We start from the raw sequence: 17238 nt of genomic DNA on the forward strand, positions 1-17238 counted from the left end.
CTGGCACATCAGAGACAAGGAGCCCTCTGAAGGTAAGAGTTGCTCAGGCACCTGCTCAAAGGTGGAGTGGGTTTAAATATCCTGTGACTCACAGCAATAGGCTGGGGAAGCATTAGAAGTGTGCCCACCGCAGCTATAAGAATCAGGAAGTAACCTGGCCGCCGCCCTAAGCAATCAGACCAGAGCATGCACACAGTATGAACAGGAGCACGGCTTACAAACTGGACTGAAGGTTAAGATTGCGACCTTGCATAGTGGGAGATGGTGCATTATGCAAGTACGCCGCCAGGTATGTTACAATATATATCAAGATTTTCATAATATATTAAAGTGAGGGTATATATGACTAAATGATATCAAATATAACAGATATATGCAAAACAAGATTCATACCATATAACAAAATATAAGTATAGATATTTACTATACATCAGAGTTTCATATAAAGTTTTTTTAGTAGATTTTAGAATCTTATCTTTAACAGGGTGAAGGCCCAGGCCCCCTATATGATCTACAAAATAGAGTCTTTTGCGCAAAGCCTGTCTGTAGAAACCCAAATGGAGCATTTCATTTGGCATGATATGCCCTAGCACCTTAGCGCTGTGTTTCCTGGCATTTTACTCCACCAGCAATCCGTCTGATGAAGGCCAAAGTTGTATGACCGAAACATTACTTTTTGTGGATTGCATTTCATGAAACCTTTATGGACCTTCATTTACATGATTAAAACTATATTCATTGCAAATTAGAGTGCCGGATCCTTTCTTTATGTTATTAAAGAGTGGTTTCCTTTCCGTGCACCACTTCTCGGAGTGACGTATATCTGAATTCCTCTAGCATTCACACTTTTACACATTCAACATTTAAGTATTCCCTAAAAACGAATTTCTTCTCAATTCAAATGCTCACGTCACATATCAGCCATAGTTCATGGCAAACACACAACCTTACCTGGTCTTGGACAGCTCTTCATCCTACTTTGCTGTCCTTAGGTTGCTACTCTCACTGGTACCCATACACACCCACGCTTGGCTGAGTGTGCACGTGTTCTGCATGAGGAATTAGAGTAGGCCGCTAACAAATACCTCCATTGGTGACTTGTGTCAAGGGAGACTAAAAGGATTGTGCTTCTAATTTCTTAAAGCCCGCTCTTCCTCAAATGACATTTGGAAAGTGTTTAGAAGCCGCCAAACACATTAGATGGTCCATATAGCGACTTCTGATGACTTTACCGTAATATGTACAGTATGTGGGGCCTTTAAATGCAAAGCTCATCTCTCTTTTTGTCTTATTTTTGTCTTGATATTAATTTGTTTTCATTACTTGTCAATAGAAAAAAATGATTGTGCTCTTGAATTTGAAATGCCGGATCCTTCCCAGATGATGTTGGTTAGACCTCCATACACATCAGATTGTTGGTCTGTCTGGTAGGCAGTTTAAGATGACTTTACTGTAATGTATATTGGGGCAGTGGCAAACACTGGCAGAATAGGCCCCTGTGCAAGAACAACATATGGGCTCTTTTGTATTCTAATAACTCATCATAATGCAGAATTCTGACAGCTGTTTGAGGTGATGGGGGGCCCCCTTACCTTGTGGGCACCAATGGTATGCCCGCCCATGTATGGGGGACTTTTCAGGCAAGGCTCCTCCTTTTTTTTGTCTTAATCTTGATATATTTGTCACTTTATATAAAGGCTCGCTCACACCACAGTATACATCGGACGAGTGCTATCCGTTATTTTTTTATTGGATTTCACTCGGAACAACAGTGCTGATGATCGATTTTTATCACTGACAGAATCTGTCAGTGACAAAAATCGCAGCATGCTGCAATTTCACTCTGAAATCGGATGCTACTCACCCATTCAAGTCTATGGCTGAGTGGAAAACATTGGACTGCACTCGGATGACATCTGAATGCAGTCCGATTTCTGCGATTTCTACGTGGAAGCAGTCAGATTCCTGTTTTTTGTTCTCCATCTTCTCCTCACAGTGTACTCCAGCTTTCTCATCCGAGAGAATTGGATCACACTGTGCTGACACTCGGATCAGAGTTTGATCCTAGTGTCATTAACATAATTGCCCCAATTCTCTCGGATGAGAGAACCTACAGTTGTGTGACCCTGCCCTAATAGTAATTCTACTGATGGCAAAGCACAACAACACAAGCAATCGCAGTATTGAGTCGTTGCTATTATTCCTATTATTTGCATCAACTGAAAAGTTACTGCAGGAAATAATTCCTATATTTAAATAACAAGTTTTGCCTGTTCTGTCCCAGTTCTTATAAAAGGACAAGATGTTTTATTATTCCTGCTGTTTAATCGGCCCATTTTGCCACTATGGTAACAGAATAATAGTGCAAGCCTTTCAGAATAGCGATGTGATTGGCACATTAATAGTATACAGCAGTATCATGTGAATAATGATTCAGATTGGAGCATATAATTGCTGATAAAGTAGTGATATGGAGACAAAGTAGACATAAAGCAAAACCAAACACAAGATTATTGAACAGCTGATTCAATAGAGCTGACCTAGGACATGTGCTGATCACCATTACGCAGGGTGTACCCTATGTAGGAGTCACCTGTTTGCTCGGTCAGTGACATATGGCTCTGATTATTTATCACTCCACTGTTTCCTATGCATCCAGGTTGTAAATCAGTGCTTTGTGTAGATGCAGGCCATAAAAGAGAGCTGGAATATTCTAGTCCCTACAGGGTCATATCAGAAGCATAGGACGCCTCATACTGACCCTCAGTCCCGATCATTTACAGTAGATCTCAGCATCCCATATGTTTACTACGCTTACTAAATCAATAAAGGAGAATAAACAGGAGTGTTTTGAGATTAAAAAGTTAATTTTATTCATACAAAAAACACATTAAAATCCCCGGCAGGTTTTTTATTTTTTTTAAAAGGAACAAACAAGTGGTAACTAGCACTAAGAGGCTAACATCTGTGCAGGCAGGTATGTGAATGAGGTGAGTCACAAGGAGAGATTAAACAAACATATAACTGTATGCCATTCTGGCCATCAGATCTCCTTAATAAATATTCCCCACCATACTTCAATAATGTCATCAATACAAAGAACAATTCTTATCCATACTGCCAAAGGTAACCCCCAGGGAACATGCAGTTGAAATAATCGCTTTCTGTATGATTTCTAAATTTGAGTGTCCTCAGTGGTTGATACCTTTTAATGGCTAACTGAAAAGATGGTAACAAATTGCAAGCTTTCTAGACTACTCAGGTCTCTTCATCAGGCATAGAATAACACAAAATCTAATGAGTCACATATTTATACACAACAAGACACAGAAATAATTCAATAGCTGAGACAATTGACATAAAGCAGAACTATGATTATGGGAGAGGGATAAACGGTTGTGGCCGTAAATATTGGAACAGTTCATAGATAAGGAGTGTGAAAGTTTTATTGTCCTGTGATTGAGGTCTGGTCCATGGTTGTGATGCCCCCATGAGGTCTGAGGAACACATTCCTTAAATGATGTAAAAAGACATAAATCCATGAGACACATTCATTTCTTCTCTGAATGTGTGAAAGGTAGTTTTGAGTGAGTATATTCTGTTCCAAGTATGCTCAGGCGAGCTCCGAGTATTTACAGCTGCTCGGTGATATGTTTGAATCACTCCCGTGTGCATGATTTGCAACTGTTTGACAGCTTTATTACATGTGAGGAATGTGTAAGAAATAGACATTCCTCACATGTAGTAAAACTGTCAAACAGTCGCAAATCATGCACACGGGAGCGATTCAAACATATCACCGAGCAGCTGTAACTACTCGGAGCTCGGCCCGAGCATACTCGCCGAAAGGGTTAATAGAACATACTCGCTCAACACTAGTGAAAGGTCATCATAAGTGTAACATACCTGGCGGCGTCCTTGCATAGTGGTCCATCTCCCACTGTGCAAGAGCGCGCACTTGATTTCCAGTCCAGACTATCACTTTGGCTTCTTTCCATATTGTCTGCTTTGCTCTGCTTTGTCTGCTTAGGGCGACGCCCGCTGAACTTCCTGTTTCTTGTAGCTGCTGCAGACACACCCCTGATGCTTCCTCAGCCTATTGCTGTCTGTCACCTGGTATTTAACCCAGCTCCTCCCTGGAATCCATGCCTGAGCATCTTGTTCTGTCAGTTGGCTTCTAGTCACTGATGTGCCAGGTCCTGTCTATGTTTCCTGCCTTGCGGTATCAGTTCCCGTGTCTGAACTGAGTCCTGTCTGTGTACTCTAGCCAGCTGCCTTTCCTGGAGGCTGTATTTCCAGGCCCGTGTGAACACACTCTTAGCCTGTTCCTTCTGCCCTCTAGGGGCCGTATACCTAGATCTGTTGTCTGTGTCTTTTCCCAGTGTCTGTTCCTGCCCTAACCATCTTCCAGCCTGTTTCCCGTTTCTCTCTATGCCCATATCTTCCCTTTTTCTGCAGAGTCTGAACTCATACCTAACTCCTGCTCGTTGTCACTGTACTTCCGTTTGTGAGTTTGTGGTCCACTCGCTACTTCACTGCAAGTACCCTGTGGGTATCTGGTTCTACCTTTCCCTTCCTGTCTGTTCCGTGTGAACAGAGCCCTGTCCCCTCTGTCCTGCCTTGCTCGCCTCTCCGGCTGTTTCTGCCTGCTCTGCCTTGTTCACCGCTCCGGCGGTTCTTGCCTGCTCTGACCCTTTGCTCACTGCTCCGGCAGTCTCGCTCTGCTCTGACCCTTTGCTCACTGCTCCGGCAGTCTCGCTCTGCTCTGACCCTTTGCTCACTGCTCCGGCAGTCTCGCTCTGCTCTGACCCTTTGCTCACTGCTCCGGCTGTCTCGCTCTGCTCTGACCCTTTGCTCACTGCTCCGACAATCTCGCTCTGCTCTGACCCTTTGCTCACTGCTCCGGCAGTCTCGCTCTGCTCTGACCCTTTGCTCACTGCTCCGGCAGTCTCGCTCTGCACCAACCTGTCGTACCTGCCAGTACCTCCCTGCCTGCATACCAGTCGTGCTTACCAACATCCACCTGCCTGCATACCGGCCATACCTGCCAGTACCTCCCTGTTTGCATACCAGTCGTGCTTGCCAGCATCCACACGTCTGCATACCAGCCGTGTCTGCCTGTACCCACCAGTCTGTGTGCAAGCCTAGCCTGCCTGTTCCTGTGTTCCCCAGGGTGGGTCATCAGCCGTGTCCGGGGTCTGACCTGGAGTAGCACCTGGTCCCTCTGCTCGGTTCCTCCTTGGTGCACTGGCGTCGTATGCCGTCGTGCGACCTTGGTCGGATCAGGTGGATACTTAGTTACGCCCCTCCAGGCATTCACTCTGCGGTACGGTCCAGTGGAATCACTACATATACACGCACACGCCAGTCAGTCCGGGCGTGTGCATTACAATAAGTTTGTACTCCCAGATTCTTCTGTCTCTCTGGGATGTGAAGTTACCTTTCAATACCAGCAATTTCATGTCCATGATGCTGTGATCAGGGCTACAAAAATGTTTGGCCACAGGTAGATCTATTCTTTTTTCTTTTATTGTTTGGCAATGAGAATTTTAGATTACAAAGGAGTTCATGGTCGACTCAATGACTGCAATATGCCCAGGTCCTTCGGCTACAAAACAAGTCCAAATCAACACTTCTCCACCACCATATTTGATAGTTGCTATGAGGTGTTTCTGCTGATATGCTATCTTTGGTTTTCACCAAACGTGGTGCAGGAAATTATGGCGAAACATCTCCATTTTGGGCTTACCTGTCCAAAGGACATTGTTCCAGAGGTCTTGTGATTTGTTCAGATGCAACTTTGCAAACTTTAGCTGTGTTGTCATGTTCTTTTTGGAAATAAGAGGCTTTCTCCTGGCAACCCTTCCAAACACGTCACACTTGTCTTTTTCTAATTGTACTGTTATGAACATGAATTTGCCGAGACATCCATTCCTGTGAAGAATGTCAACTAACTTGAAGGTTTTCCACTTAAGAATACTCTTTCTCACATTAGAATGATAGACTACAAATTATTTGCAAATGGCCTTAGAACTAGTGTTGAGCGAGTATGTTCTATTAACCCTTTCGCCGAGTATGCTCGGGCTGAGCTCCGAGTATTTACAGCTGCTCGGTGATAAGGTTAAATCGCTCCCGTGTGCATGATTTGCAACTATTTGACAGTTTTATTACATGGGAGAAATGTCTATTTCTTACACATTCCTCACATGTAATAAAGCTGTCAAACAGTTGCAAATCATGCACACGGGAGCGATTTAACCTTATCACCGAGCAGCTGTAAATACTTGGAGCTCGGCCCGAGCATACTCGGACAGAACATACTCGCTTAACCCTACTTAGAACCCTTCCCGATTGATGGGCAGCAACAATTGTTTCTCTAAGATTATTGCTGATTAGTGTTGAGCGAGTATGTTCTATTAACCCTTTCGCCGAGTATGCTCGGGCCGAGCTCCGAGTATTTACAGCTGCTCGGTGATATGGTTGAATCGCTCCCGTGTGCATGATTTGCAACTGTTTGACAGTTTTACTACATGTAAGGAATGCCTATTTCTTACACATTCCTCACATGTAATAAAGCTGTCAAACAGTTGCAAATCATGCACATGGGAGCGATTCAAACATATCACCGAGCAGCTATAAATACTCGGAGCTCGCCCGAGCATACTCGGAACAGAATATACTCACTCAACACTATTGCTGATGTCTTAACACATTGGCATTGTGTTAACAAACATCTGAATGCTCCAGACCAGAAAACTGCCTAAACTTCTGCTTTTATAGCGATCAAAATAACTGGTGAATAATTAATCAATGGCAGTGGCTCTTCTGCCATGAGTAGATGCATAGGCGGATTATAATGAGGGCAATCTGGGCTATCGCCCAGGGACCCGGGGTGTCTATGGCCAGATTGCCCTCATTATATGTGCGGCGCCGGGGCACATACCGGCAGACAGTGGCGGGGGGGCCGCGGACCGCTCCCCCAGCAGCGGCGCACGGCCGCTACTTCTTCTTGGGCCGGGCCAGCACTGCAGCTGTTAACTTTCCTGTGCTGGCCCGGCCGCGTCACTGCTAGGAGACACGGCCCTGTGCGCGGCCATGTCTCCTAGCTGTGATGTCACGCAGTGCGCTCCCGACCTGCGCTGCTGCACCGGAGAGGAGCAGGAGAACTAGTGCCGAGTCGGGGGATGGTGAGTGTGTGCGTGTGTGTGTGTGTGTGTGTGTGAGAGTAAGAGTGTGTGTGTGAGAGTGTGTGTGTGTGAGTGTGCAGGCAGATATCATTGTGTGATGTCTGTTTATATGTATTTTTGTGTTTCAAATGTGTTTATGCGTGTATGTACAGTACAGACCAAAAGTTTGGACACACCTTCTCATTTAAAGATTTTTTCTGTATATTCATGACTTTGAAAACTGTACATTCACACTGAAGGCATCAAAACTATGAATTAACACATGTGGAATTATATACTTAAAAAAGTGTAAAACAACTGAAATTATGTCTTATATTCTAGGTACTTCAAAGTAGCCACCTTTTGCTTTGATGACTGCTTTGCACACTCTTGGCATTCTCTTGATGAGCTTCAAGAGGTAGTCACCGGAAATGGTTTTCACTTCACAGGTGTGCCCTGTCAGGTTTAATAAGTGGGATTTCTTGACTTATAAATGGGGTTGGGACCATCAGTTGTGTTGTGCAGAAGTCAGGTGGATACACAGCTGATAGTCCTACTGAATAGACTGTTAGAATTTGTATTATGGCAAGAAAAAAGCAGCTAAGTAAAGAAAAATGAGTGGCCATCATTATTTTAAGAAATGAAGGTCAGTCAATGCGAAAAATTGGGCAAACTTTGAATGTGTCCCCAAGTGCAGTTGCAAAAACCATCAAGCGCTACAAAAAAACGGACTCACATGAGGACCGCCCCAGGAAAGGAAGACCAAGAGTCACCTCTTCTTCTGAGGATAAGTTTTTCAGAGTCACCAGCCTCAGAAATCGCATGTTAACAGCAGCTCAGATTAGAGACCAGGTCAAAGCCACACAGAGTTCTAGCAGCAGACACATCTCTTCAACAACTGTTAAGAGGAGACTTTGTGCAGCAGGCCTTCATGGTAAAATAGCTGCTAGGAAACCACTGCTAAGGACAGGCAACAAGCAGAAGAGACTTTTTTGGGCAGCCATCAAAGCAAGAGGTGTCTACTTTGAAGAACCTAGAATATAAGACATATTTTCAGTTGTTTCACACTTTTTGGTTAAGTATATAATTCCACATGTGTTAATTCATAGTTTTGATGCCTTCAGTGTGAATGTACAATTTTCATAGTCATGAAAATACAGAAAAATCTTTAAAAGAGAAGGTGTGTCCAAACTTTTGGTCTGTACTGTATATGTCTGTATATGTTTGTGTGTGCGTGACTGCGTGCGGCCTCCCGCTGTCTCTGGAGGGGGCGCCGTGCAGCCTCCCGCTGTGTATAGATGGCTACGTGCGGCCTCCCGCTGTGTATAGATGGGTACTTGCAGCCTCCCGCTGTGTATAGATGGCTACATGCGGCCTCCTGCTGTGTATAGATGGCTACGTGCGGCCTCCTGCTGTGTATAGATGGCTACGTGCGGCCTCCCGCTGTGTATAGATGGCGCCGTGCGGCCTCCTGCTGTGTATAGATGGCTACGTGCGGCCTCCTGCTGTGTATAGATGGCTACGTGCGGCCTCCTGCTGTGTATAGATGGCTACGTGCGGCCTCCTGCTGCGTATAGATGGCTACGTGCGGCCTCCTGCTGTGTATAGATGGCTACGTGCGGCCTCCCACTGTGTATAGATGGCTACATGCGGCCTCCCGCTGTGTATAGATGGCTACGTGCAGCCTCCCGCTGTGTATAGATGGCTACGTGCGGCCTCCCGCTGTGTATAGATGGTTACGTGCGGCCTCCCTCTGTCTATAGATGGCTACATTCGGCCTCCCGCTGTGTATTGATGGCACCGTGAGGCCTCCTGCTGTGTATAGATGGCGCCGTGAGGCCTCCCGCTGTGTATAGATGGCGCCGTGCGGCCTCCCGCCGTGTATAGATGTCTACGTGTGCTCAATATTGAGTCATACAATTAATGTAAGGCTATATGCCCACGATGCAGAAATGCTCCGGATTTTTTTTAGCATTTCTGCATCTCCCTGGCAGAAAAAACGCATGCGGATTTTACATGCGTTTTTCCTGCCAGGGACATGCGGATGTGAAGCGTTCTTCACTTGCATTTCTGCATGCGGGTTGACAAGCGCTTTCCAAGTGATTTTAGCATCACTTGGAAAGTGCTTGACAACTTGGTCACACTATATAAATCCATGCAACCAGCGCGCTTCCGCAAAATAATTGGTAATGCTGCGGATTTTTCCGCAATGATAATCCGTAGCGGAAATTTCCGCAGCATGTGCACAGCACATGCAGATTATCATTGGGGAACATGGCAGACGTTCTACCAAGCATTTTTAAAGCGTTTCTGCAGCGGAATTGCCGCTGCGGAAATGCTTAAAAAACGCATAGTGGGCACACAGCCTAAAAAAAAATATTATAATTAATATTGTGCCAAATTAATTTCACGTGAACTATCACATGATCTATCACGGGGGATCATGTGACATGTGATACATCAGGTGTGTGTGTGGGGGAGGGGGCCACGCCTTCTAAACTGCCCGGGGCCCTTGCTACTCTTAATCCACCCCTGAGTAGATGTGAGGATCTTGCCTTATGTGGCAGTGTGGGGTGAATCTCAGGGGGGCAACATTTTGCTGCCCTCAAGAAGCAAGGCCAGGCCAGCTGTGTACCACATTGGCCTGCAATACCTTTACAGTATTGGCATTCCTAGGATGCTGATACTTTTAACAGCACAGCAGAGCAGAGAGTCATCAGCCACTTAGTCCAGCAGGCTGCAGGCTACTTCCAGGGAGATTGGACAGCGTGATGACATACTGTATATAGGGGTGTTGTACTGTTTATAGAGAGCTGTGGGTGCATTATATTGTGTATGGGAGCTGTGGTGCCACCATATTGTATATAGGGAGGTTTGGATGCATTATACTGTATGTAGGGAACTGTAGGGGACATTATTCTGTATACAGGTTGCTGTAGGGGACATTCTACTGTATATAGAGGGCTTTATGGGCATTATACTGTGAATAGGGGCTGTGAGGAAATTATATTGTATATAGAAAGTGGGGGAATTACACATGTATACTATAGGAGCTGTGGTGCCATCATACAGTGTATGATTTTGATTCCATCATACTGTTTATAGGCAGTATTATACTGAATGACGTGGCTGTAGTGCCACCATACCATGTGTGTACGCAGGGATATGGAGGTATTATGCTATGAATTGGAGACTATTGTGCTATCATACTGTTTATAGTGAACTATTTGGCATTATACTGTGAATAAGTGGCTGTGGTGCCATCATAATAGTAGTAATAATATTTTTATTTATATAGCACCAACATATTCCACAGCGCTTTACAATTCAGGCAATTTACAGACATTATGGGCAAGGTCCCCATTGGGGCTCACCATCTACATTCTCTATAAGTATGTCTTTGGAGTGTGGGAGGAAACCGGAGAACCTGGAGGAAACCCACGCAAACACGGGGAGAACATACAAACTCCTTGCAGATGTTGTCCTTGGTGGGATTTGAACCCAGGACCCCAGTGCTGTAAGACTACAGTGCTAACCACTGAGTCACTGTGCTGCCCCCCGTGATGCCCTACATCATTCTGTGTAGAGGGGGCTATGGGGCAATATATTGTGTATAGGACTCTCTGGTGCCATCATACCATATACTGTATATGGAGCTATGAGGTATCATACTGTGTATAGTGGAATATGAGGACATTATACTGTGTATAGGGCTATAAGATATTCTGTGTATATGGGGACATCATATTGTGTATAGAGGTTTGTGGGGGCATTATATTGTCTAAAGGTGGCCATGCAGGCATCATACTGTGGATAATGGGCATTATACTGCATATGAAGCGCCGATGGACCATTATATTATATATACAAGGCTATGAGGGCATCATACTGTTTATAGGGAACTATGGGCCAGCATACCGTGTGTAGAGGGGATATAGGCCAAGAGGGGCCAAGGGCCATCATACTATGTATAGGTGACTATGGGCCATTATACTGTGTATAGTGGGGTAGGAGCCATCATAATGTGTATAATAAGGATAGGAGACATAGTACCGAGAGAGAGGAGGCATAGTATAAAGAAGCCAAAGTATATAGAGGAGGCAGACTAGGTAGAGACATGCATTAAGGATGGGAACAGACTGGAAGGGGCAGCATGAGGGGCATTGTGGAGATAGGGACAGCATGGGGGATACAGTGGACTAAGGACAGCATGAAGTATGGAAAGTGTGTTGGTTATAGTCAATAAGGAGTGATGGTCTGGAAGCTATAGCTCATAAGAGCAGATGTCTATAGACTATAGTTCATAAGTGCAGATGTGTAGAGGCCTATCTAATATATATATAATTGTCTTATCCCGTCTGTCTGTCTGTCTATCTGTCTGTCTGTCTGTCTGTCTGTGCAGGAAAGCCCACGTCGCTGATTGGTCAGGCTGCGGCCAATCAGCGACGCGGGATTTCAGAACAAGATGGCGGCCGTTAGCGGCTCACCCTCACACGCTCACCCGCACACGCTCACCCTCACACGCTCACCCGCACACGCTCACCCTCACACGCTTACCCTCACCCGCTCACCCTCACACCCTCAGACGCTCGCGCTCATGCTCTGATGTTAATGCTCAGACGCTCACGCTCAGACGCTCTGACACTCACACTCGGACGCTCACGCTCGGACGCCCACGCTCACGCTCGAACGCTCACGCTCGGACGCTCACGCTCAGACGCTCACGCTCGGATGCTCACACTCTGACGCTCACGCTCTGACGCTCACGCTCGGACGCTCACGCTCAGACGCTCACACACTCACACACTCACGCTCGGACGCTCACGCTCAGACGCTCACGCTTAGACGCTCACGCTCTGACCCTCACGCTCACACGCTCAAGCTCTGACGTTCACGCTCTGACGCTCACACTCACGCTCTGACGCTCACGCTCTGACACTCACGCTCGGACGCTCACGCTCACACTCAGACGCTCACGCTCGGACGCTCACGCTCACGCTCTGAAGCTCACGCTCTGACGCTCACGCTCGGACACTCACGCTCTGACGCTCACGCTCGGATGCTCATGCTCGGACGTTCACGCTCGGACGCTCACGCTCTGACACTCACGCTCTGATGCTCACGCTCGGACGCTCACGCTCGGACGTTCACACTCGGAAGCTCACGCTCTGACACTCACGCTCTGACGCTCATGCTCACGCTAGGACGCTCACGCTCATGCTCTGACTCTCACGCTCTGACGCTCACGCTTACGCTTGGACGCTCACGCTCTGACGCTCACGCTCTGACGCTCACGCTCACGCTCAGACGCTCACGCTCGGACGCTCACGCTCGGACGCTCACGCTCGGACGCTCACGCTCACGCTCTGACGCTTACGCTCTGACGCTCACAGTCACGCTCTGACGCTCACGCTCTGACGCTCACGCTCGGATGCTCACGCTCAGACGCTCACACTCAGACGCTCATGCTCACGATCTGACGCTCATGCTCGGAAGCTCACGCTCACGCTCGGACGCTCACGCTCAGATGCTCATGCTCTGACGCTCACGCTCTGACGCTCAAGCTCACGCTCTGACGCTCACGCTCTGACGCTCACGCTCAGACGCTCACGCTCGGACGCTCACGCTCTGACGCTCAAGCTCACGCTCTGACGCTCACGCTCGGACGCTCACGCTCAGACGCTTACGCTCGGACGCTCACGCACAGACGCTCACACTCAGACGCTTACGCTCAGATGCTCACACGCTCACGCTCGGACGCTCACACTCTGACGCTCACGCTCAGACACTCACACGCTCACGCTTGGACGTTCACGCTCTGACGCTCACACTCGGACGCTCACACTCATGCTCAGACGCTCACGCTCGGGCGCTCATGCTCTGACGCTCACGCTCGGACGCTCTGACGCTCACGCTCGGACGCTCTGACGCTCACGCTCACGCTCTGGCGCTCACGCTCTCACACTCACGCTCTCACGCTCACACTCGGGCGCTCACGCTCTGACGCTCACGCTCTGGCGCTCACGCTCAGACGCTCACGCTCACACTCTGACGCTCACGCTTTGACGCTCACCCTCGGATGCTCACCCTCACCCGCTCACCCTCAGACGCTCACCCTCAGATGCTCACCCTCACACTCTCACCCTCACACGCTCACCCTCACACGCTCACATTCTCACGCCCACATTCTCACGCTCCCACGCTCACCCTCACACGCTCCCACGCTCACCCTCACCCGCTCCCACGCTCACCCTCACACGCTCCCATGCTCACCCTCACATCTGCTCCCACTCTCACCCTCACACCCTCACATTCTCACCCTCCCACGCTCACCCGCTCCCACGCTCACCCTCACACGCTCCCACACTCACCCTCACACGCTCCCACGCTCACCCTCACACCCGCTCCCACGCTCACATTCTCACCCTCCCACGCTCACCCGCTCCCACGCTCACCCTCACACGCTCCCACGCTCACCCTCACACGCTCACCCTGTGCTAGCCGGTCATCTCCCTCACACGCTCACCCTGTGCTAGCCTTTCATCTCCCGGCTGCTCGCAGCAGAAGTACCCCGACTGGCGGCCTCGCTCCCTGATCCTCCAAAATTCATTAGGGGCCCCGGGGGGGATACATTGGGGGGTTAATTTAAAGTAGTGTACAACCCATTTAAACACTGCTTCGCTGATTAGTCGCGCCCGGTCGGCCGCATACATATTCTAGAATACCCGATGCGTTAGAATCGGGCCACCATCTAGTATTTCATAAGAGTGCACAGTTTGGAGGCTATAGATCACAAGGGGTGATGATCTCTTACAGTTAATGAGTGTGGATGGTGTGGTGGCAATATTTTATAGGACAGTGTCATATTTTCTGCAGGGACTACAGTAAGGCTATGTGCCCACAATGCAGAAATGAAGCAGAAAATTTCTGCAGCATTTCTGCATCTCCCTGGCAGAAAAAACGCATTCAGATTGTGCATGCGTTTTACCTGCCAAATACATGCGGATGTGAAGCGTTATTCACATGCGTTTCCGCGTGCGGGTGTCAAGCGCTTTCCAAGCCATTTTAGCATCACTTGGAAAGTGCTTGACAACTAGGTCACACTATATAAATCCATGCAAACAGCATGGATTTATATAGTGTGACCATAAAATAATGTTTAAAAATAAAAAAATAAACCTATACTTACCTTCTGATGGCCCGGGGTGTGTAGCTGCACTCCTTCCTGGCTGCCAGCTGATCGCGGGACACTGCACTGAAGGGCCTGCGATCACATGACTGTGACGTCACCGCAGGTCCTTCAGTCTGCTGGCAAGCACAGGGAAGGAGACCGGGGGCCGTCGGAAGGTGAATATAATCTTTTTTTTTTATTTTATTCTTTTTTTTACAGGTACAATGGTACCCAGGTCTGGATGAGAGTCTCCTCTCCTCCAGAACTGGGTACCATCCGCACATTGAAACGCATATAATCCGTGAGTACAAATGTACAGACACGGATTATGTGCGTCTCAATGCAAGTCAATGGTGGCGATTACGCTGCGCTTCCGCAAAAATAATGAACATGCTGCGGATTTTTGAGCGCAGCATAAACACTGCGGAAAAATCCGCAGCCAGGGCATTGACAGAGCGGCTTGTCATTGGCGACCATGGGAGGCGGATTACCATGCGTTTTTGAAGCGTTTACGCTGCGGAATTTCACTTAGCCAAAGGGGCAATTATTTATTCAGGGGCACAACATATGGCAGATATTTTAATTCAGGAGAATTATGATGACATTGTTATTTTTGAGGTCACTGTGTTGGGATATGCTGCAGAAGACCAGAGAAGATGGAAGTCTATAGAGACGATCTGTGGACATGAAAAGTCATTATAGCATCTATAGACCAGATGAAGACAAAATGTACTCCAATCTCAGAAGATGTCACCTATTAGGTACCTGGGAGCAAATTTTATTTGTGATGCTGCCTGCTTATCATTAGTGCTGTTATTGTGGGGGCTCATATGAAATTGCAATTGATCGTTGTGCTTAGCTTAGTCCTGTATTCATGTACTGATGTTGCTGTTAGTGATGTACTCATGTACTGATGGTGATTCTAATGAAGCATTCATCTACTGATGATGGTTCTGGTAATGCATTCTGGTATTGATGGTTGTTTTGGTGCTGTATTACTGTACTGATGATGGTTTTGGTGATGTATTCATGTGCTGATGATGGTTTGGTGATGTATTCATCTACTAATGTTGGTGCCGGTGATTTATTAATGTACTGATGATGATTCTTGTTATGTATTTGTGTACTGATGACGGCTCTGTTGATGCATTTTTGGACTGATAATTGTTCTGATCCTGTATTCCTGTACTGATGGTTCTTCTGTTGTAGTATTCCTGTACTGATGGTTGTTCTGGTGATGTATTCCTTCAAAGGAGACAGTAATTTGTTCTATACTGTGGTATATGTTACAATAATAGAATTGCATTTGTTCACCGCAGTCTTACATTGCACTGCGGGCAGGGGCACCATTTCAATTTTCACCTCAGGCATCAGAAAATCTAGATTCGACCTTGATCACAGGTATTAGCAGGACCTGGCTGCTACTTACCCTACTTAATTTACCATAATTAAATTTACCCTTACCCTACTTAATTTACCATAATTAAATTTACCCTTACCCTACTTAATTTTTCACATACTGCTTCTGCATTTTGGTCTAATTTTTATTATATAAATAATGACACCTTCTATGGACAAGTTTTTTTTATTATGATATGACATGTAAAACCATGGAGGCCAAAGAGGGTGTACTAAATTTTATCATGACTCTATTTCTATTGTTTTTATGACAGAGAGGACAGAGAACAGATATCTTTGTAGACACTAGCAATGCACCTGTGGCCACAGATCTGAGCAACATGCTAGTGGTTGTGTTTTAATCTATCCATAAATAATATTAATCTTCCATGAATTTTAATTAGGTTGTCCTGGAAAAAAATCAGGTTGTCAACCCTGAGAGAGTAAGGAAAAGGTTAGTGGTAAAGACAAAGAGAAAAGAGAGATGGAGACAAAGAATGAACTTTACTGAAAGAAAAAAAAAGATTGACTGAAAAGAAAGATCAACTTTGTTTGAACAGAAGACTACGAGACATAGACAAAAAAGAAGTCATGAACAACTGATGGAGAGACATAAATAACAGTAAAAAAGAATGAATTAGAGTAGCAAATAGAGAGTGACCGAATGTGGAAAAAAGACAGATGGAGACAAAAAATGGGAAACAGAAAGAGAACACTCAAAGAAAATGACATAGGAAAATACAGACAGAGAATAAGGGTAAGTTCATACAAAAAAATTTACGTGCATTATGGAGCACATTAGGTTCCAAAATCCAAATCAAAAACCTTTTCAAATACACTAAGAATAAGCTTCCTTATGATTTGAATAGAAAGACTGTATTACACAATGCTATTTTGTTCAACATGTTCTTTCAGAATGGAACAAAGCAACAAGTAAATTCTTGACGCAGTTATGTCTGAAAAAAAGTTCCAAATTTAATCACTTAATGAATTTTAAGCATCAAAAAATGGTCCAAAGAAAAGAAACACATAAAAAAAATATTTTAAATTAGTTTTTGTCAACATTTTTTAAATCTGTATTTATATATTTGTATAGACAAATACAAAGAGATGGAAATACAGATAGCATAAGAAAAAAAAGGATAGAGAGCAAAGACACTGAGAAAGATGCAGACCTTAACAACACAAGAAGGAGAGAGAGAAAGGCTCACATTTGGTTTTCAATTAATACTAATTTTGATCTGAATTGCACAGGTTGAAAAGTCACATGTAATATTTGGACCAAAGAGGGGACAGAATATGGGTTACACGCACGCCGCTAGGTTCAGATAGGGGCGAGACAGGTTACATGAATTCTTTGGAATCCTGGGGGAACCATTACTCAGGGCGACCATAGACCATGTGCTGCAGCTTCTCTCAGGCACACAGGGGTATTGACCCTCAGGCACAGACATGTAGGTTATTTCACTTGCTGACCAGACACACTTGACAAGAGTCCTCATA

This window comes from Phyllobates terribilis, unplaced genomic scaffold (genome assembly GCF_046119375.1).
Source record: "Phyllobates terribilis strain yellow unplaced genomic scaffold, ASM4611937v1 Scaffold_1__5_contigs__length_1240528914, whole genome shotgun sequence".
Lineage (NCBI taxonomy): Eukaryota > Metazoa > Chordata > Amphibia > Anura > Dendrobatidae > Phyllobates > Phyllobates terribilis.